This window comes from Oncorhynchus clarkii, chromosome 12 (assembly GCF_045791955.1).
Source record: "Oncorhynchus clarkii lewisi isolate Uvic-CL-2024 chromosome 12, UVic_Ocla_1.0, whole genome shotgun sequence".
Classification (NCBI taxonomy): domain Eukaryota; kingdom Metazoa; phylum Chordata; class Actinopteri; order Salmoniformes; family Salmonidae; genus Oncorhynchus; species Oncorhynchus clarkii.
In genome coordinates, this window is record NC_092158.1 from 64,700,685 (window position 1) to 64,715,096 (window position 14,412).

The 14,412-nt window shown below is 42.0% G+C and overlaps 34 non-coding genes across 34 annotated transcripts; all 34 read right to left on the reverse strand.

Annotated features, from left to right (window-relative positions):
- Nucleotides 1–3,813: 3,813 nt before the first annotated feature.
- On the reverse strand, nt 3,814–3,895 carry trnas-uga (transfer RNA serine (anticodon UGA)). Its single transcript has one exon. It is a non-coding gene; the product is annotated as a tRNA-Ser (tRNA).
- A 208-nt stretch (nt 3,896–4,103) lies between these two features.
- On the reverse strand, nt 4,104–4,185 carry trnas-uga (transfer RNA serine (anticodon UGA)). The gene has a single exon. It is a non-coding gene; the product is annotated as a tRNA-Ser (tRNA).
- Nucleotides 4,186–4,388: 203 nt separating this feature from the next.
- On the reverse strand, nt 4,389–4,470 carry trnas-uga (transfer RNA serine (anticodon UGA)). Its single transcript has one exon. It is a non-coding gene; the product is annotated as a tRNA-Ser (tRNA).
- A 208-nt stretch (nt 4,471–4,678) lies between these two features.
- On the reverse strand, nt 4,679–4,760 carry trnas-uga (transfer RNA serine (anticodon UGA)). Its single transcript has one exon. It is a non-coding gene; the product is annotated as a tRNA-Ser (tRNA).
- A 224-nt stretch (nt 4,761–4,984) lies between these two features.
- trnas-uga (transfer RNA serine (anticodon UGA)) lies at nt 4,985–5,066 on the reverse strand. The gene has a single exon. It is a non-coding gene; the product is annotated as a tRNA-Ser (tRNA).
- A 219-nt stretch (nt 5,067–5,285) lies between these two features.
- On the reverse strand, nt 5,286–5,367 carry trnas-uga (transfer RNA serine (anticodon UGA)). Its single transcript has one exon. It is a non-coding gene; the product is annotated as a tRNA-Ser (tRNA).
- Nucleotides 5,368–5,584: 217 nt separating this feature from the next.
- On the reverse strand, nt 5,585–5,666 carry trnas-uga (transfer RNA serine (anticodon UGA)). Its single transcript has one exon. It is a non-coding gene; the product is annotated as a tRNA-Ser (tRNA).
- A 219-nt stretch (nt 5,667–5,885) lies between these two features.
- On the reverse strand, nt 5,886–5,967 carry trnas-uga (transfer RNA serine (anticodon UGA)). Its single transcript has one exon. It is a non-coding gene; the product is annotated as a tRNA-Ser (tRNA).
- A 211-nt stretch (nt 5,968–6,178) lies between these two features.
- On the reverse strand, nt 6,179–6,260 carry trnas-uga (transfer RNA serine (anticodon UGA)). The gene has a single exon. It is a non-coding gene; the product is annotated as a tRNA-Ser (tRNA).
- A 210-nt stretch (nt 6,261–6,470) lies between these two features.
- On the reverse strand, nt 6,471–6,552 carry trnas-uga (transfer RNA serine (anticodon UGA)). The gene has a single exon. It is a non-coding gene; the product is annotated as a tRNA-Ser (tRNA).
- Nucleotides 6,553–6,769: 217 nt separating this feature from the next.
- trnas-uga (transfer RNA serine (anticodon UGA)) lies at nt 6,770–6,851 on the reverse strand. The gene has a single exon. It is a non-coding gene; the product is annotated as a tRNA-Ser (tRNA).
- A 219-nt stretch (nt 6,852–7,070) lies between these two features.
- Nucleotides 7,071–7,152, reverse strand: trnas-uga (transfer RNA serine (anticodon UGA)). Its single transcript has one exon. It is a non-coding gene; the product is annotated as a tRNA-Ser (tRNA).
- Nucleotides 7,153–7,371: 219 nt separating this feature from the next.
- trnas-uga (transfer RNA serine (anticodon UGA)) lies at nt 7,372–7,453 on the reverse strand. Its single transcript has one exon. It is a non-coding gene; the product is annotated as a tRNA-Ser (tRNA).
- A 216-nt stretch (nt 7,454–7,669) lies between these two features.
- On the reverse strand, nt 7,670–7,751 carry trnas-uga (transfer RNA serine (anticodon UGA)). Its single transcript has one exon. It is a non-coding gene; the product is annotated as a tRNA-Ser (tRNA).
- A 219-nt stretch (nt 7,752–7,970) lies between these two features.
- trnas-uga (transfer RNA serine (anticodon UGA)) lies at nt 7,971–8,052 on the reverse strand. The gene has a single exon. It is a non-coding gene; the product is annotated as a tRNA-Ser (tRNA).
- A 220-nt stretch (nt 8,053–8,272) lies between these two features.
- On the reverse strand, nt 8,273–8,354 carry trnas-uga (transfer RNA serine (anticodon UGA)). The gene has a single exon. It is a non-coding gene; the product is annotated as a tRNA-Ser (tRNA).
- A 219-nt stretch (nt 8,355–8,573) lies between these two features.
- On the reverse strand, nt 8,574–8,655 carry trnas-uga (transfer RNA serine (anticodon UGA)). The gene has a single exon. It is a non-coding gene; the product is annotated as a tRNA-Ser (tRNA).
- A 384-nt stretch (nt 8,656–9,039) lies between these two features.
- Nucleotides 9,040–9,121, reverse strand: trnas-uga (transfer RNA serine (anticodon UGA)). Its single transcript has one exon. It is a non-coding gene; the product is annotated as a tRNA-Ser (tRNA).
- Nucleotides 9,122–9,340: 219 nt separating this feature from the next.
- Nucleotides 9,341–9,422, reverse strand: trnas-uga (transfer RNA serine (anticodon UGA)). The gene has a single exon. It is a non-coding gene; the product is annotated as a tRNA-Ser (tRNA).
- Nucleotides 9,423–9,533: 111 nt separating this feature from the next.
- Nucleotides 9,534–9,615, reverse strand: trnas-uga (transfer RNA serine (anticodon UGA)). The gene has a single exon. It is a non-coding gene; the product is annotated as a tRNA-Ser (tRNA).
- A 339-nt stretch (nt 9,616–9,954) lies between these two features.
- trnas-gga (transfer RNA serine (anticodon GGA)) lies at nt 9,955–10,036 on the reverse strand. Its single transcript has one exon. It is a non-coding gene; the product is annotated as a tRNA-Ser (tRNA).
- Nucleotides 10,037–10,254: 218 nt separating this feature from the next.
- On the reverse strand, nt 10,255–10,336 carry trnas-uga (transfer RNA serine (anticodon UGA)). The gene has a single exon. It is a non-coding gene; the product is annotated as a tRNA-Ser (tRNA).
- A 219-nt stretch (nt 10,337–10,555) lies between these two features.
- Nucleotides 10,556–10,637, reverse strand: trnas-uga (transfer RNA serine (anticodon UGA)). The gene has a single exon. It is a non-coding gene; the product is annotated as a tRNA-Ser (tRNA).
- Nucleotides 10,638–10,854: 217 nt separating this feature from the next.
- On the reverse strand, nt 10,855–10,936 carry trnas-uga (transfer RNA serine (anticodon UGA)). The gene has a single exon. It is a non-coding gene; the product is annotated as a tRNA-Ser (tRNA).
- Nucleotides 10,937–11,155: 219 nt separating this feature from the next.
- Nucleotides 11,156–11,237, reverse strand: trnas-uga (transfer RNA serine (anticodon UGA)). Its single transcript has one exon. It is a non-coding gene; the product is annotated as a tRNA-Ser (tRNA).
- Nucleotides 11,238–11,456: 219 nt separating this feature from the next.
- trnas-uga (transfer RNA serine (anticodon UGA)) lies at nt 11,457–11,538 on the reverse strand. The gene has a single exon. It is a non-coding gene; the product is annotated as a tRNA-Ser (tRNA).
- Nucleotides 11,539–11,755: 217 nt separating this feature from the next.
- Nucleotides 11,756–11,837, reverse strand: trnas-uga (transfer RNA serine (anticodon UGA)). Its single transcript has one exon. It is a non-coding gene; the product is annotated as a tRNA-Ser (tRNA).
- A 219-nt stretch (nt 11,838–12,056) lies between these two features.
- On the reverse strand, nt 12,057–12,138 carry trnas-uga (transfer RNA serine (anticodon UGA)). The gene has a single exon. It is a non-coding gene; the product is annotated as a tRNA-Ser (tRNA).
- A 219-nt stretch (nt 12,139–12,357) lies between these two features.
- On the reverse strand, nt 12,358–12,439 carry trnas-uga (transfer RNA serine (anticodon UGA)). The gene has a single exon. It is a non-coding gene; the product is annotated as a tRNA-Ser (tRNA).
- Nucleotides 12,440–12,823: 384 nt separating this feature from the next.
- On the reverse strand, nt 12,824–12,905 carry trnas-uga (transfer RNA serine (anticodon UGA)). Its single transcript has one exon. It is a non-coding gene; the product is annotated as a tRNA-Ser (tRNA).
- A 219-nt stretch (nt 12,906–13,124) lies between these two features.
- Nucleotides 13,125–13,206, reverse strand: trnas-uga (transfer RNA serine (anticodon UGA)). Its single transcript has one exon. It is a non-coding gene; the product is annotated as a tRNA-Ser (tRNA).
- A 217-nt stretch (nt 13,207–13,423) lies between these two features.
- On the reverse strand, nt 13,424–13,507 carry trnas-uga (transfer RNA serine (anticodon UGA)). Its single transcript has one exon. It is a non-coding gene; the product is annotated as a tRNA-Ser (tRNA).
- Nucleotides 13,508–13,725: 218 nt separating this feature from the next.
- On the reverse strand, nt 13,726–13,807 carry trnas-uga (transfer RNA serine (anticodon UGA)). The gene has a single exon. It is a non-coding gene; the product is annotated as a tRNA-Ser (tRNA).
- Nucleotides 13,808–14,146: 339 nt separating this feature from the next.
- Nucleotides 14,147–14,228, reverse strand: trnas-gga (transfer RNA serine (anticodon GGA)). The gene has a single exon. It is a non-coding gene; the product is annotated as a tRNA-Ser (tRNA).
- Between the last annotated feature and the right edge of the window lie 184 nt (nt 14,229–14,412).

Here is a 14,412-nt window from a genome sequence, read left to right on the forward strand (position 1 = left end):
CTACATTGGTGGGTCATACCAGTGGGTTAGAAGTTTACATGCACTAAGTTGACTATGCCTTCAAACAGCTTCGAAAATTCCAGAAAATGATGTCATGGCTTTAGAAGCTTCTGATAGGCTAATTGACATCATTTGAGTCAATTGGAGGTGTACCTGTGGATGAATGTCAAGGCCTACCTTCAAACTCAACTTCTCTTTGCTTGACATCATAGGAAAATCAAAAGAAATCAGCCAAGACCTCAGAAAAAAATGTTTGACCTCCACAAGTCTGGTTCATCCTTGGGATCAATTTCCAAATGCCTGAAGGTACCACGTTCATCTGTACAAACAATAGTACGCAAGTATAAACACCATGGGACCACGCAGCCATCATACCGCTCAGGAAGGAGATGCGTTCTGTGTCCTAGAGTTGAACGTACTTTGGTGTGAAAAGTGCAAATCAATCCAAGAACAACAGCAAAGAACCGTGTGAAGATGCTGGAGGAAACAGGTATAAAAGTATCTACATTCACAGTAAAAACGAGTCCTATATCGACATAAACTGAAAGGCCTCTCAACAAGGAAGAAGCCACTGCTCCAAAACCTCCATAAAAAAGCCAGACTACGGTTTGCAACTGCACATGGGGACAAAGATCGTACATTTTGCAGGTCTGATGAAATAAAAATAGAACTGTTCGGCCGTAATGACCATCGTTATGTTTGGAGGAAAAATGGGGAGGCTTTCAAGCCGAAGAACACCATCCCAACCGTGAAGCACGGGGGTGGCAGAATCATGTGTGGGGGTGCTTTGCTACAGGAGGGACTGGTGCACTTCACAAAATAGATGGGATCGTGAGGTAGGAAAATTATGTGGATATAGTGAAGCAACATCTCAAGACATCAGTCAGGAAGATGAAGATTGGTCGCAAATGGGTCTTCCAAATGGACAATGACCCCAAGCATACTTCCAAAGTTGTGGCAAAATGGCTTAAGGACAACAAAGTCAAAGTATTGGAGTGTCCATCACAAAGCCCTGACCTCAATCCTATAGAACATTCGTGGGCAGAACTGAAAAAGCGTGTGCGAGCAAGTAGGCCTACTAACCTGACTCAGTTACACTAGCCCTGTCAGGAGGAATGGGCCAAAATTCACCCAACCTATTGGGGGAAGTTTGTGGAAGGCTACCCGAAACGTTTGACCCAAGTTAAACAATTTAAAGACAATGCTACCAAATACTAATTGAGTGTATGTAAACTTCTGACCCACTGGGAATGCGATAAAAGAAATAAAAGCTGAAATAAATAATTCTCTCTACTATTATTCTGACATTTCACATTCTTAAAATAAAGTGGCAATCCTAACTGATTTAAGACAGGGAATTGTTTGCTAGGATTAAGTGTCAAGAATTGTGAAAAACTGAGTTTAAATGTATTTGGCTAAGGTGTATGTAAACTTCCAACTTCAACTGTATTTCAATTGAAATATAATGTTTATTTGGAAAGTAATAAATATATAGATATTTTTGAAAGCATTCATGATTTGCGTAAATGTAATATACTATTAATCTTGTTAAAAATATGAAATGGTATGACATTTGGTGAAGAGCACATTATGACTTGTTTAGGAATCGAAACTCAAAGTTTCGGTCTTGAGATTTGACTTGATACTTGACGGTCTTGACTTAACTTGAACTTGCCTGTCTTGACTTGGGACTTGAGTGCTAAGACTTGAGACTTACTAGTGACTTGTAAAACAATGACTTGGTCTCACCTCTGCAACATACTGTAGGTCAACTTGTTTGACTGTTTAGCCTACCACAGTGGTCACCAACCAATCGATCGACTGGTCGATCTTCAAGGCATTCCTAGTCGATCACCAAATATTTCTGTAGAAAAGCCAACGAACGATAAAGGCTTGCGCTCCTTTTTAAAAATCGTGTTGAGCTGTTGCCTGTAGGTGCACTTGATTCAAAGTCCTGTCCCCAATCGGATAGCTCAAATCACTGTGGCTAAAGAGCTTCCAAGACCCTGGCCACAGCCAAGTTTAATAGGCTACTAACCTACGTAAGATTTAATAACTTTTAAAACCATGACCACAGAGATACTGTCAACGAATACAGCAAAGAGATGCGGTTTTTATGAGTGAGGTCATGTTTAAGTTGATATTCAGCACTGTCACTGTTTTTAATCAACACTATTACAAAACTTGCTTCTCCGTACTTCCGCTCGGACTGCAGCTGCAAAGAATGTGTAGCCAAGTTTTGATAGCCTGTATTTTATTATTATTAGCAGCTCGTCATGTCGATTTTAATATTAAGGAATATTTCACTTTCTCTGGCAGTAGGAACAACATGAATTTGTGCATAAGGCAGATGTGGTGCGACTCGAGTTTCGCCATCAGGTGGAAGACGGTGTCCCCTCTCTCTGGTCAGTCTCACCGGAGGAAAGGAAGGAGAGCGCAAAGACCGTGACGTCAAAAATCATTTTGAAAGGTCATCCAACTCGGAAACTCTGGCATCTTTCTAGAGCTCCGATTTTTCGACCTGGAAATCACTGACGTTGCGATTTGACCTCGTTGACCATCCGATGCAGGTACCTTCAGTTCAATAAAATAAAAAAGCGAATGATTTAAATTCATGCTCCACAGTGCCTAACAAGTGCTAAACCAACTTGACTGTTTGTCAAGGAAAAAATATTCTGAGCACTTGAATCAAAGGACAAGTCCAGGCATTAATCACATTATCCATCTCAAGTCACCAAGGATATGTTAAAAATGAAAACTGGTTTGTCATAGCACTGTTCGAACCTGCACGGGCAGACCCCATTGGAATTCAAGTCCAACACCTTTACCACTCGGCAATCGCAGCTTGCTATGTTAAAAACCAGGCCTTAACCAGTCCGCTATCTCGTTCTGTCCATTTTACCTCTAAAGTGACCAGATTAACGCTATTGAAGAACCTACTTGAAACATTTGTCATGGAAGATCAATTCTGAGCACTTGAATCAAAGGACATGTCCAAGCATTATCCATATCAAGTCCCCAATGACATGTTACAAATAAAGCTAATAAATAAATACATTTAAAAAAGCAATTTTCTAAGCACATCAATCGTGGGACGAGCACATAAAGTAAGGACAATTTAAATTCAAAAGAGATAGACCCAATTATTAAAGGTCGACTTTATCATCGCCCAGTAAGCAGAGTTGAAAACTGTACAGGGAGAATACATTGGACTTCAATTACAATGCTTAAACCACTTAGCCATCACAGGAATCTAAGGAAATTGATGAGGAGAAAGCAGAAGTGGGCTATATGCTTCAAGCAAGTTAAGAACATGGGTGGGGAGACCCCATTGAAATTCAGGTCCAAAGTCTAAAGAACTCGGCCATTGCAGCTGTTGGAATGCAAGTCAAGGGATTGGGATTTGGAAACAGACATCATTGGTGAAAAATGGTAAACTTGATGGCCCAACATTTTACTCTTATTGCACAAATTATTCTCGGTCCTTTCCAAAGCTGTGAAGGTTGGAAGTTGAATGTGCAAGTCAAAAAACTATGTGCAGAGAAAGTACAAGTGGACTATTCACTGAGAATAAGATTTAAAAAAGAGCAGAGAGACCCCATGGGGTTTCAAGTCTGAGGACCTGGCTCTCAGAATTTCCATAATAAATCTAATACATACAACAGTATCTGTACTGAAGAGACTATTTTAACTGTTTGCCAATGCAGATATACTCTGAGCACCTAAATCAAAGAACAAGTCCATGCATTAAGCAAACATTCTCCATATCAAGTCTCCAATGACATGTTGCAAATAAAGATTGGTTTGTCAAAGCGCTGTGAGCAGGGTTAGAATCTGCGCAGGGAGACCCCATTGGATTTCAAGTCCAACGCCTTAACCACTCGGCCATCGCAGCTTGCTACATTAAAAACCAGGCCTTAACCAGTCCCCTATCTGATTCTGTACATTTTAATTCTGTAAAGACAAGACGTTCTACTGAAGAGCCTGTTTGAACTGTTTGTCAAGGAATTCTATTCTGACCACCTGAATCAAAGGACAAGTCCAGACATTATCCATATCAAGTCTCCAATGACATGTTGCAAATAAAGACTGGTTTGTCAAAGCACTGTGAGCAGGGTTCGATCATGCGTGGGGAAACCCCATTGGATTTCAAGACCAACGCCTTAACCACTCGGCCATCGCAGCTTGCTACGTTAAATACAAGGCTTAACCAGTCGGGTATCTTTACATTTTACTTCTGTAAAGACCAGATCTTCTATTGAAGAGCCTGTTTGTCAAGGAATTTTATTCTGACCACCTGAATCAAAGGACAAGTCTATGCATTAAGCACACATTATCCATATCAAGTCTCCAATGACACGATGCAAATAAAGACTGATTTGTCAAAGCGCTGTGAGCAGGGTTCAAACATGCGCGGGGAGAACCCAATGGATTTCAAGTCCAACGCCTTAACGACTCGGCCATCACAGCCTGCTACATTAAAAACCAGGCCTTAACCAGTCGGCTATCTGATTCTGTACATTTTACTTCTGTAAAGACCAGACCTTCTATTGAAGAGCCTGTTTGAACTGTTTGTCAAGGAATTTTATTCTGACCACCTGAATCAAAGGACAAGTCCAGACATTATCCATATCAAGTCTCCAATGACATGTTGCAAATAAAGACTGGTTTGTCAAAGCACTGTGAGCAGGGTTCGATCATGCGTGGGGAAACCCCATTGGATTTCAAGTCCAACACCTTAACCACTCGGACATCACAGCCTGCTACATTAAAAACCAGGCCCTAGCCGGGTTCAGTCGGCTATCTGATTCTGTACATTTTACTTCTGTAAAGACTAGACTTTCTACTGAAAAGCCTGTTTGAACTGTTCGTCAAGGAAAAAACATTCTGAGCACTTGAATAAAAGGACAAGTCCATGCATTAGGCACATTATCCATATCATGTCTCCAATGATATGTTGCAAATAAAGACTGGTTTGTCAAAGCGCTGTGAGCAGGGTTCGAACCAGCGCGGGGAGACCCCATTTGATTTCAAGTCCAACGCCTTAACGACTCGGCCATCACAGCCTGCTACATTCAAAACCAGAACTTAACCAGTCGGCTATCTGATTCTGTACATTTTACTTCTGTAAAGACTAGACCTTCTACTGAAGAGCCTGTTTGAACTGTTTATCAAGGAATTTTATTCTGACCACCTGAATAAAAGGACAGGTCCATGAATTAAGCACACATCATCCATATCAAGTGTCCAATGACATGTTGCAACTAAAGACTGATTTGTCAAAGCGCTGTGAGCAGGGTTCGAACATGCGCGGGGAGAACCCATTGGATTTCAAGTCCAACGCCTTAACGACTCGGCCATCACAGCCTGCTACATTAAAAACCAGGCCTTGACCAGTCGGCTATCTAATTCTATACATTTTACCTCTGTAAAGACTAGATTTTCTACTGAAAAGCCTGTTTGAACTCTTCGTCAAGGAAAAAACATTCTGAGCACTTGAATAAAGGACAAGTCCATGCATTAGGCACATTATCCATATCATGTCTCCAATGATATGTTGCAAATAAAGACTGGTTTGTCAAAGCGCTGTGAGCAGGGTTCTAACCAGCGCGGGGAGACCCCATTTGATTTCAAGTCCAACGCCTTAACCACTCGGCCATCACAGCCTGCTACATTCAAAACCAGAACTTAACCAGTCTGCTATCTGATTCTGTACATTTTACTTCTGTAAAGACTAGACCTTCTACTGAAGAGCCTGTTTGAACTGTTTATCAAGGAATTTTATTCTGACCACCTGAATAAAAGGAGAGGTCCATGAATTAAGCACACATCATCCATATCAAGTCTCCAATGACATGTTGCAAATAAAGACTGATTTGTCAAAGCGCTGTGAGCAGGGTTCGAACATGCGCGGGGAGAACCCATTGGATTTCAAGTCCAACGCCTTAACGACTCTGCCATCAGAGCCTGCTACATTAAAAACCAGGCCTTGACCAGTCGGCTATCTAATTCTGTACATTTTACTTCTGTAAAGACTAGATTTTCTACTGAAAAGCCTGTTTGAACTCTTCGTAAGGAAAAAACATTATGAGCACTTGAATCAAAGGACAAGTCCATGCATTAGGCACATTATCCATATCATGTCTCCAATGATATGTTGCAAACTGGTTTGTCAAAGCGCTGTGAGCAGGGTTCGAACCTGCGCGGGGAGACCCCATTGGATTTCAAGTCCAACGCCTTAACCACTCGGCCATCACAGCCTGCTACATTAAAAACCAGAACTTAACCAGTCTGCTATCTGATTCTGTACATTTTACTTCTTTAAAGACTAGACCTTCTACTGAAGAGTCTGTTTGTCAAGGAATTTTCTTCTGACCACCTGAATCAAAGGACAGGTCCATGCATTAAGCACACATCATCAATATTAAGTCTCCAATGACATGTTGCAAATAACAACTGGTTTGTCAATGCGCTGTGAGCAGGGTTCGAACCTGCGCGTGGAGACTCCATTGGATTTCAAGTCCAACGCCTTAACTACTCGGCCATCACAGCCTGCTACATTAAAATCCAGGCCTTAACCAGTCGGCTATCTGATTCTGTACATTTTACTTCTGTAAAGACTAGACTTTCGACTGAAAAGCCTGTTCGAACTGTCTGTCAAGGAAAAACATTCTGAGCACTTGAATCAAAGGACAAGTCCATGCATTAGGCACATTATCCATATCATGTCTCCAATGATATGTTGCAAATAAAGACTGGTTTGTCAAAGCGCTGTGAGCAGGGCTCGAACCTGCGCGGGGAGACCCCATTGGATTTCAAGTCCAACGCCTTAACCACTCGGCCATCACAGCCTGCTACATTAAAAACCAGAACTTAATCAGTCGGCTATCTGATTCTGTACATTTTACTTCTGTAAAGACTAGACCTTCTACTGAAGAGCCTGTTTGAACTGTTTGTCAAGGAATTTTATTCTGACCACCTGCATCAAAGGACAGGTCCATGCATTAAGCACACATCATCCATATCAAGTCTCCAATGACATGTTGCAAATAAAGACTGGTTTGTCAAAGCGCTGTGAGCAGGGTTCAAACCTGCGCGGGGAGAACCCATTGGATTTCAAGTCCAACGCCTTAACGACTCGGCCATCACAGCCTGCTACATTAAAAACCAGAACTTAACCAGTCTGCTATCTGATTCTGTACATTTTACTTCTTTAAAGACTAGACCTTCTACTGAAGAGTCTGTTTGAACTGTTTTTCAAGGAATTTTATTCTGACCACCTGAATCAAAGGACAGGTCCATGCATTAAGCACACATCATCCACATCTAGTCTCCAATGAAATGTTGCAAATAATTACTGGTTTGTCAAAGCGCTGTGAGCAGGGTTCAAACTTGCGCGGGGAGAACCCATTGGATTTCAAGTCCAACGCCTTAACGACTCGGCCATCACAGCCTGCTACATTAAAAACCAGGCCTTAACCAGTCGGCTATCTGATTCTGTACATTTTACTTCTGTAAAGACTAGACTTTCTACTGAAAAGCCTGTTTGAACTCTTCGTAAGGAAAAAAATTATGAGCACTTGAATCAAAGGACAAGTCCATGCATTAGGCACATTATCCATATCATGTCTCCAATGATATGTTGCAAATATTGACTGGTTTGTCAACGCGCTGTGAGCAGGGTTCGAACCTGCGCGGGGAGACCCCATTGGATTTCAAGTCCAACGCCTTAACCACTTGGCCATCACAGCCTGCTACATTAAAAACCAGAACTTAACCAGTCGGCTATCTGATTCTGTACATTTTACTTCTGTAAAGACTAGACCTTCTACTGAAGAGCCTGTTTGAACTGTTTGTCAAGGAATTTTATTCTGACCACCTGAATCAAAGGACAGGTCCATGCATTAAGCACACATCATCCATATCAAGTCTCCAATGACATGTTGCAAATAAAGACTGGTTTGTCAAAGCGCTGTAAGCAGGGTTCGAACCTGCGCAGGGAGACCCCATTGATTTTCATGTCCAACGCCTTAACCACTCGGCCATCACAGCCTGCTACATTAAAAACCAGGACTTAACCAGTCTGCTATCTGATTCTGTACATTTTACTTCTTTAAAGACTAGACCTTCTACTGAAGAGTCTGTTTGAACTGTTTGTCAAGGAATTTTATTCTGACCACCAAAAATCAAAGGACAGGTCCATGCATTAAGCACACATCATCCATATCTAGTCTCCAATGACATGTTGCAAATAATTCCTGGTTTGTCAAAGCGCTGTGAGCAGGGTTCAAACTTGCGCGGGGAGAACCCATTGGTTTTCATGTCCAACGCCTTAACCACTCGGCCATCACAGCCTGCTACATTAAAAACCAGAACTTAACCAGTCTGCTATCTGATTCTGTACATTTTACTTCTTTAAATACTAGACCTTCTACTGAAGAGTCTGTTTGAACTGTTTGTCAAGGAATTTTATTCTGACCACCTGAATCAAAGGACAGGTCCATGCATTTAGCACACATCATCCATATCAAGTCTCCAATGACATGTTGCAAATAACAACTGGTTTGTCAATGCGCTGTGAGCAGGGTTCAAACCTGCGCGGGGAGAGCCCATTGGTTTTCATGTCCAACGCCTTAACCACTCGGCAATCACAGCCTGCTACATTAAAAACCAGAACTTAACCAGTCTGCTATCTGATTCTGTACATTTTACTTCTTTAAAGACTAGACCTTCTACTGAAGAGTCTGTTTGAACTGTTTGTCAAGGAATTTTATTCTGACCACCTGAATCAAAGGACAGGTCCATGCATTAAGCACACATCATCCATATCAAGTCTCCAATGACATGTTGCAAATAAAGACTGGTTTGTCAAAGCGCTGTGAGCAGGGTTAACCAGTCTACTGAAGAGTCTGTTTGAACTGTTTGTCAAGGAATTTTATTCTGACCACCTGAATCAAAGGACAGGTCCATGCATTAAGCACACATCATCCATATCAAGTCTCCAATGACATGTTGCAAATAAAGACTGGTTTGTCAAAGCGCTGTGAGCAGGGTTCAAACTTGCGCGGGGAGAACCCATTGGATTTCAAGTCCAACGCCTTAACGACTCGGCCATCACAGCCTGCTACATTAAAAACCAGGCCTTAACCAGTCGGCTATCTGATTCTGTACATTTTACTTCTGTAAAGACTAGACTTTCTACTGAAAAGCCTGTTTGAACTGTTCGTCAAGGAATTTTATTCTGACCACCTGAATCAAAGGACAGGTCCATGCATTAAGCACACATCATCCATATCAAGTCTCCAATGACATGTTGCAAATAAAGACTGGTTTGTCAAAGCGCTGTGAGCAGGGTTCAAAACTGCGCGGGGAGACCCCATTGGTTTTCATGTCCAACGCCTTAACCACTCGGCCATCACAGCCTGCTACATTAAAAACCAGAACTTGAATCAATGGACAAGTCCATGCATTAGGCACATTATCCATATCATGTCTCCAATGATATGTTTCAAATAAAGACTGTTTTGTCAAAGCGCTGTGAGCAGGGTTCGAACCTGCGCGGGGAGACCCCATTGGATTTCAAGTCCAACACCTTAACCACTCGGCCATCACAACCTGCTACATTAAAAACCAGAACTTAACCAGTCGGCTATCTGATTCAGTACATTTTACTTCTGTAAAGACTAGACCTTCTACTGAAGAGTCTGTTTGAACTGTTTGTCAAGGAATCACAGCCTGCTACATTAAAAACCTGAACTTAACCAGTCTGCTATCTGATTCTGTACATTTTACTTCTTTAAAGACTAGACCTTCTACTGAAGAGTCTGTTTGAACTGTTTGTCAAGGAATTTTATTCTGACCACCTGAATCAAAGGACAGGTCCATGCATTAAGCACACATCATCCATATCAAGTCTCCAATGACATGTTGCAAATAACAACTGGTTTGTCAATGCGCTGTGAGCAGGGTTCGAACCTGCGCGTGGAGACTCCATTGGATTTCCAGTCCAACGCCTTAACTACTCGGCCATCACAGCCTGCTACATTAAAATCCAGGCCTTAACCAGTCGGCTATCTGATTCTGTACATTTTACTTCTCTAAAGACTAGACTTTCGACTGAAAAGCCTGTTCGAACTGTTCGTCAAGGAAAAAACATTCTGAGCACTTGAATCAAAGGACAAGTCCATGCATTAGGCACATTATACATATCATGTCTCCAATGATATGTTGCAAATAAAGACTGGTTTGTCAAAGCGCTGTGAGCAGGGTTCAAACCTGCGCGGGGAGAACCCATTGGATTTCAAGTCCAACGCCTTAACCACTCGGCCATCACAGCCTGCTACATTAAAAACCAGAACTTAACCAGTCTGCTATCTGATTCTGTACATTTTACTTCTTTAAAGACTAGACCTTCTACTGAAGAGTCTGTTTGAACTGTTTGTCAAGGAATTTTCTTCTGACCACCTGAATCAAAGGACAGGTCCATGCATTAAGCACACATCATCCATATCAAGTCTCCAATGACATGTTGCAAATAACAACTGGTTTGTCAATGCGCTGTGAGCAGGGTTCGAACCTGCGCGTGGAGACTCCATTGGATTTCAAGTCCAACGCCTTAACTACTCGGCCATCACAGCCTGCTACATTAAAATCCAGGCCTTAACCAGTCGGCTATCTGATTCTGTACATTTTACTTCTGTAAAGACTAGACTTTCGACTGAAAAGCCTGTTCGAACTGTCTGTCAAGGAAAAACATTCTGAGCACTTGAATCAAAGGACAAGTCCATGCATTAGGCACATTATCCATATCATGTCTCCAATGATATGTTGCAAATAAAGACTGGTTTGTCAAAGCGCTGTGAGCAGGGCTCGAACCTGCGCGGGGAGACCCCATTGGATTTCAAGTCCAACGCCTTAACCACTCGGCCATCACAGCCTGCTACATTAAAAACCAGAACTTAATCAGTCGGCTATCTGATTCTGTACATTTTACTTCTGTAAAGACTAGACCTTCTACTGAAGAGCCTGTTTGAACTGTTTGTCAAGGAATTTTATTCTGACCACCTGCATCAAAGGACAGGTCCATGCATTAAGCACACATCATCCATATCAAGTCTCCAATGACATGTTGCAAATAAAGACTGGTTTGTCAAAGCGCTGTGAGCAGGGTTCAAACCTGCGCGGGGAGAACCCATTGGATTTCAAGTCCAACGCCTTAACGACTCGGCCATCACAGCCTGCTACATTAAAAACCAGAACTTAACCAGTCTGCTATCTGATTCTGTACATTTTACTTCTTTAAAGACTAGACCTTCTACTGAAGAGTCTGTTTGAACTGTTTTTCAAGGAATTTTATTCTGACCACCTGAATCAAAGGACAGGTCCATGCATTAAGCACACATCATCCACATCTAGTCTCCAATGAAATGTTGCAAATAATTACTGGTTTGTCAAAGCGCTGTGAGCAGGGTTCAAACTTGCGCGGGGAGAACCCATTGGATTTCAAGTCCAACGCCTTAACGACTCGGCCATCACAGCCTGCTACATTAAAAACCAGGCCTTAACCAGTCGGCTATCTGATTCTGTACATTTTACTTCTGTAAAGACTAGACTTTCTACTGAAAAGCCTGTTTGAACTCTTCGTAAGGAAAAAACATTATGAGCACTTGAATCAAAGGACAAGTCCATGCATTAGGCACATTATCCATATCATGTCTCCAATGATATGTTGCAAATATTGACTGGTTTGTCAACGCGCTGTGAGCAGGGTTCGAACCTGCGCGGGGAGACCCCATTGGATTTCAAGTCCAACGCCTTAACCACTTGGCCATCACAGCCTGCTACATTAAAAACCAGAACTTAACCAGTCGGCTATCTGATTCTGTACATTTTACTTCTGTAAAGACTAGACCTTCTACTGAAGAGCCTGTTTGAACTGTTTGTCAAGGAATTTTATTCTGACCACCTGAATCAAAGGACAGGTCCATGCATTAAGCACACATCATCCATATCAAGTCTCCAATGACATGTTGCAAATAAAGACTGGTTTGTCAAAGCGCTGTAAGCAGGGTTCAAACCTGCGCAGGGAGACCCCATTGATTTTCATGTCCAACGCCTTAACCACTCGGCCATCACAGCCTGCTACATTAAAAACCAGGACTTAACCAGTCTGCTATCTGATTCTGTACATTTTACTTCTTTAAATACTAGACCTTCTACTGAAGAGTCTGTTTGAACTGTTTGTCAAGGAATTTTATTCTGACCACCTGAATCAAAGGACAGGTCCATGCATTTAGCACACATCATCCATATCAAGTCTCCAATGACATGTTGCAAATAACAACTGGTTTGTCAATGCGCTGTGAGCAGGGTTCAAACCTGCGCGGGGAGAGCCCATTGGTTTTCATGTCCAACGCCTTAACCACTCGGCAATCACAGCCTGCTACATTAAAAACCAGAACTTAACCAGTCTGCTATCTGATTCTGTACATTTTACTTCTTTAAAGACTAGACCTTCTACTGAAGAGTCTGTTTGAACTGTTTGTCAAGGAATTTTATTCTGACCACCTGAATCAAAGGACAGGTCCATGCATTAAGCACACATCATCCATATCAAGTCTCCAATGACATGTTGCAAATAAAGACTGGTTTGTCAAAGCGCTGTGAGCAGGGTTAACCAGTCTACTGAAGAGTCTGTTTGAACTGTTTGTCAAGGAATTTTATTCTGACCACCTGAATCAAAGGACAGGTCCATGCATTAAGCACACATCATCCATATCAAGTCTCCAATGACATGTTGCAAATAAAGACTGGTTTGTCAAAGCGCTGTGAGCAGGGTTCAAACTTGCGCGGGGAGAACCCATTGGATTTCAAGTCCAACGCCTTAACGACTCGGCCATCACAGCCTGCTACATTAAAAACCAGGCCTTAACCAGTCGGCTATCTGATTCTGTACATTTTACTTCTGTAAAGACTAGACTTTCTACTGAAAAGCCTGTTTGAACTGTTCGTCAAGGAATTTTATTCTGACCACCTGAATCAAAGGACAGGTCCATGCATTAAGCACACATCATCCATATCAAGTCTCCAATGACATGTTGCAAATAAAGACTGGTTTGTCAAAGCGCTGTGAGCAGGGTTCAAAACTGCGCGGGGAGACCCCATTGGTTTTCATGTCCAACGCCTTAACCACTCGGCCATCACAGCCTGCTACATTAAAAACCAGAACTTAACCAGTCTGCTATCTGATTCTGTACATTTTACTTCTTTAAAGACTAGACCTTCTACTGAAGAGCCCGTTTGAACTGTTTGTCAAGGAATGTTATTCTGACCACCTGAATCAAATGACAGGTCCATGCATTAAGCACACATTATCCATATCAAGTCTCCAATGACACGATGCAAATAAAGACTGATTTGTCAAAGCTCTGTGAGCAGGGTTCGAACATGCGCAGGGAGAACTCATTGGATTTCAAGTCCAACGCCTTAACGACTCGGCCATCACAGCCTGCCATATTAAAAACCAGGCCTTAACCAGTCGGCTATCTGATTCTGTACATTTTACTTCTGTAAAGACTAGACTTTCAACTGAAAAGCCTGTTTGAACTGTTCGTCAAGGAAAAAACAATATGAGCACTTGAATCAATGGACAAGTCCATGCATTAGGCACATTATCCATATCATGTCTCCAATGATATGTTTCAAATAAAGACTGTTTTGTCAAAGCGCTGTGAGCAGGGTTCGAACCTGCGCGGGGAGACCCCATTGGATTTCAAGTCCAACACCTTAACCACTCGGCCATCACAACCTGCTACATTAAAAACCAGAACTTAACCAGTCGGCTATCTGATTCTGTACATTTTACTTCTGTAAAGACTAGACCTTCTACTGAAGAGTCTGTTTGAACTGTTTGTCAAGGAATCACAGCCTGCTACATTAAAAACCTGAACTTAACCAGTCTGCTATCTGATTCTGTACATTTTACTTCTTTAAAGACTAGACCTTCTACTGAAGAGTCTGTTTGAACTGTTTGTCAAGGAATTTTATTCTGACCACCTGAATCAAAGGACAGGTCCATGCATTAAGCACACATCATCCATATCAAGTCTCCAATGACATGTTGCAAATAACAACTGGTTTGTCAATGCGCTGTGAGCAGGGTTCGAACCTGCGCGTGGAGACTCCATTGGATTTCCAGTCCAACGCCTTAACTACTCGGCCATCACAGCCTGCTACATTAAAATCCAGGCCTTAACCAGTCGGCTATCTGATTCTGTACATTTTACTTCTCTAAAGACTAGACTTTCGACTGAAAAGCCTGTTCGAACTGTTCGTCAAGGAAAAAACATTCTGAGCACTTGAATCAAAGGACAAGTCCATGCATTAGGCACATTATACATATCATGTCTCCAA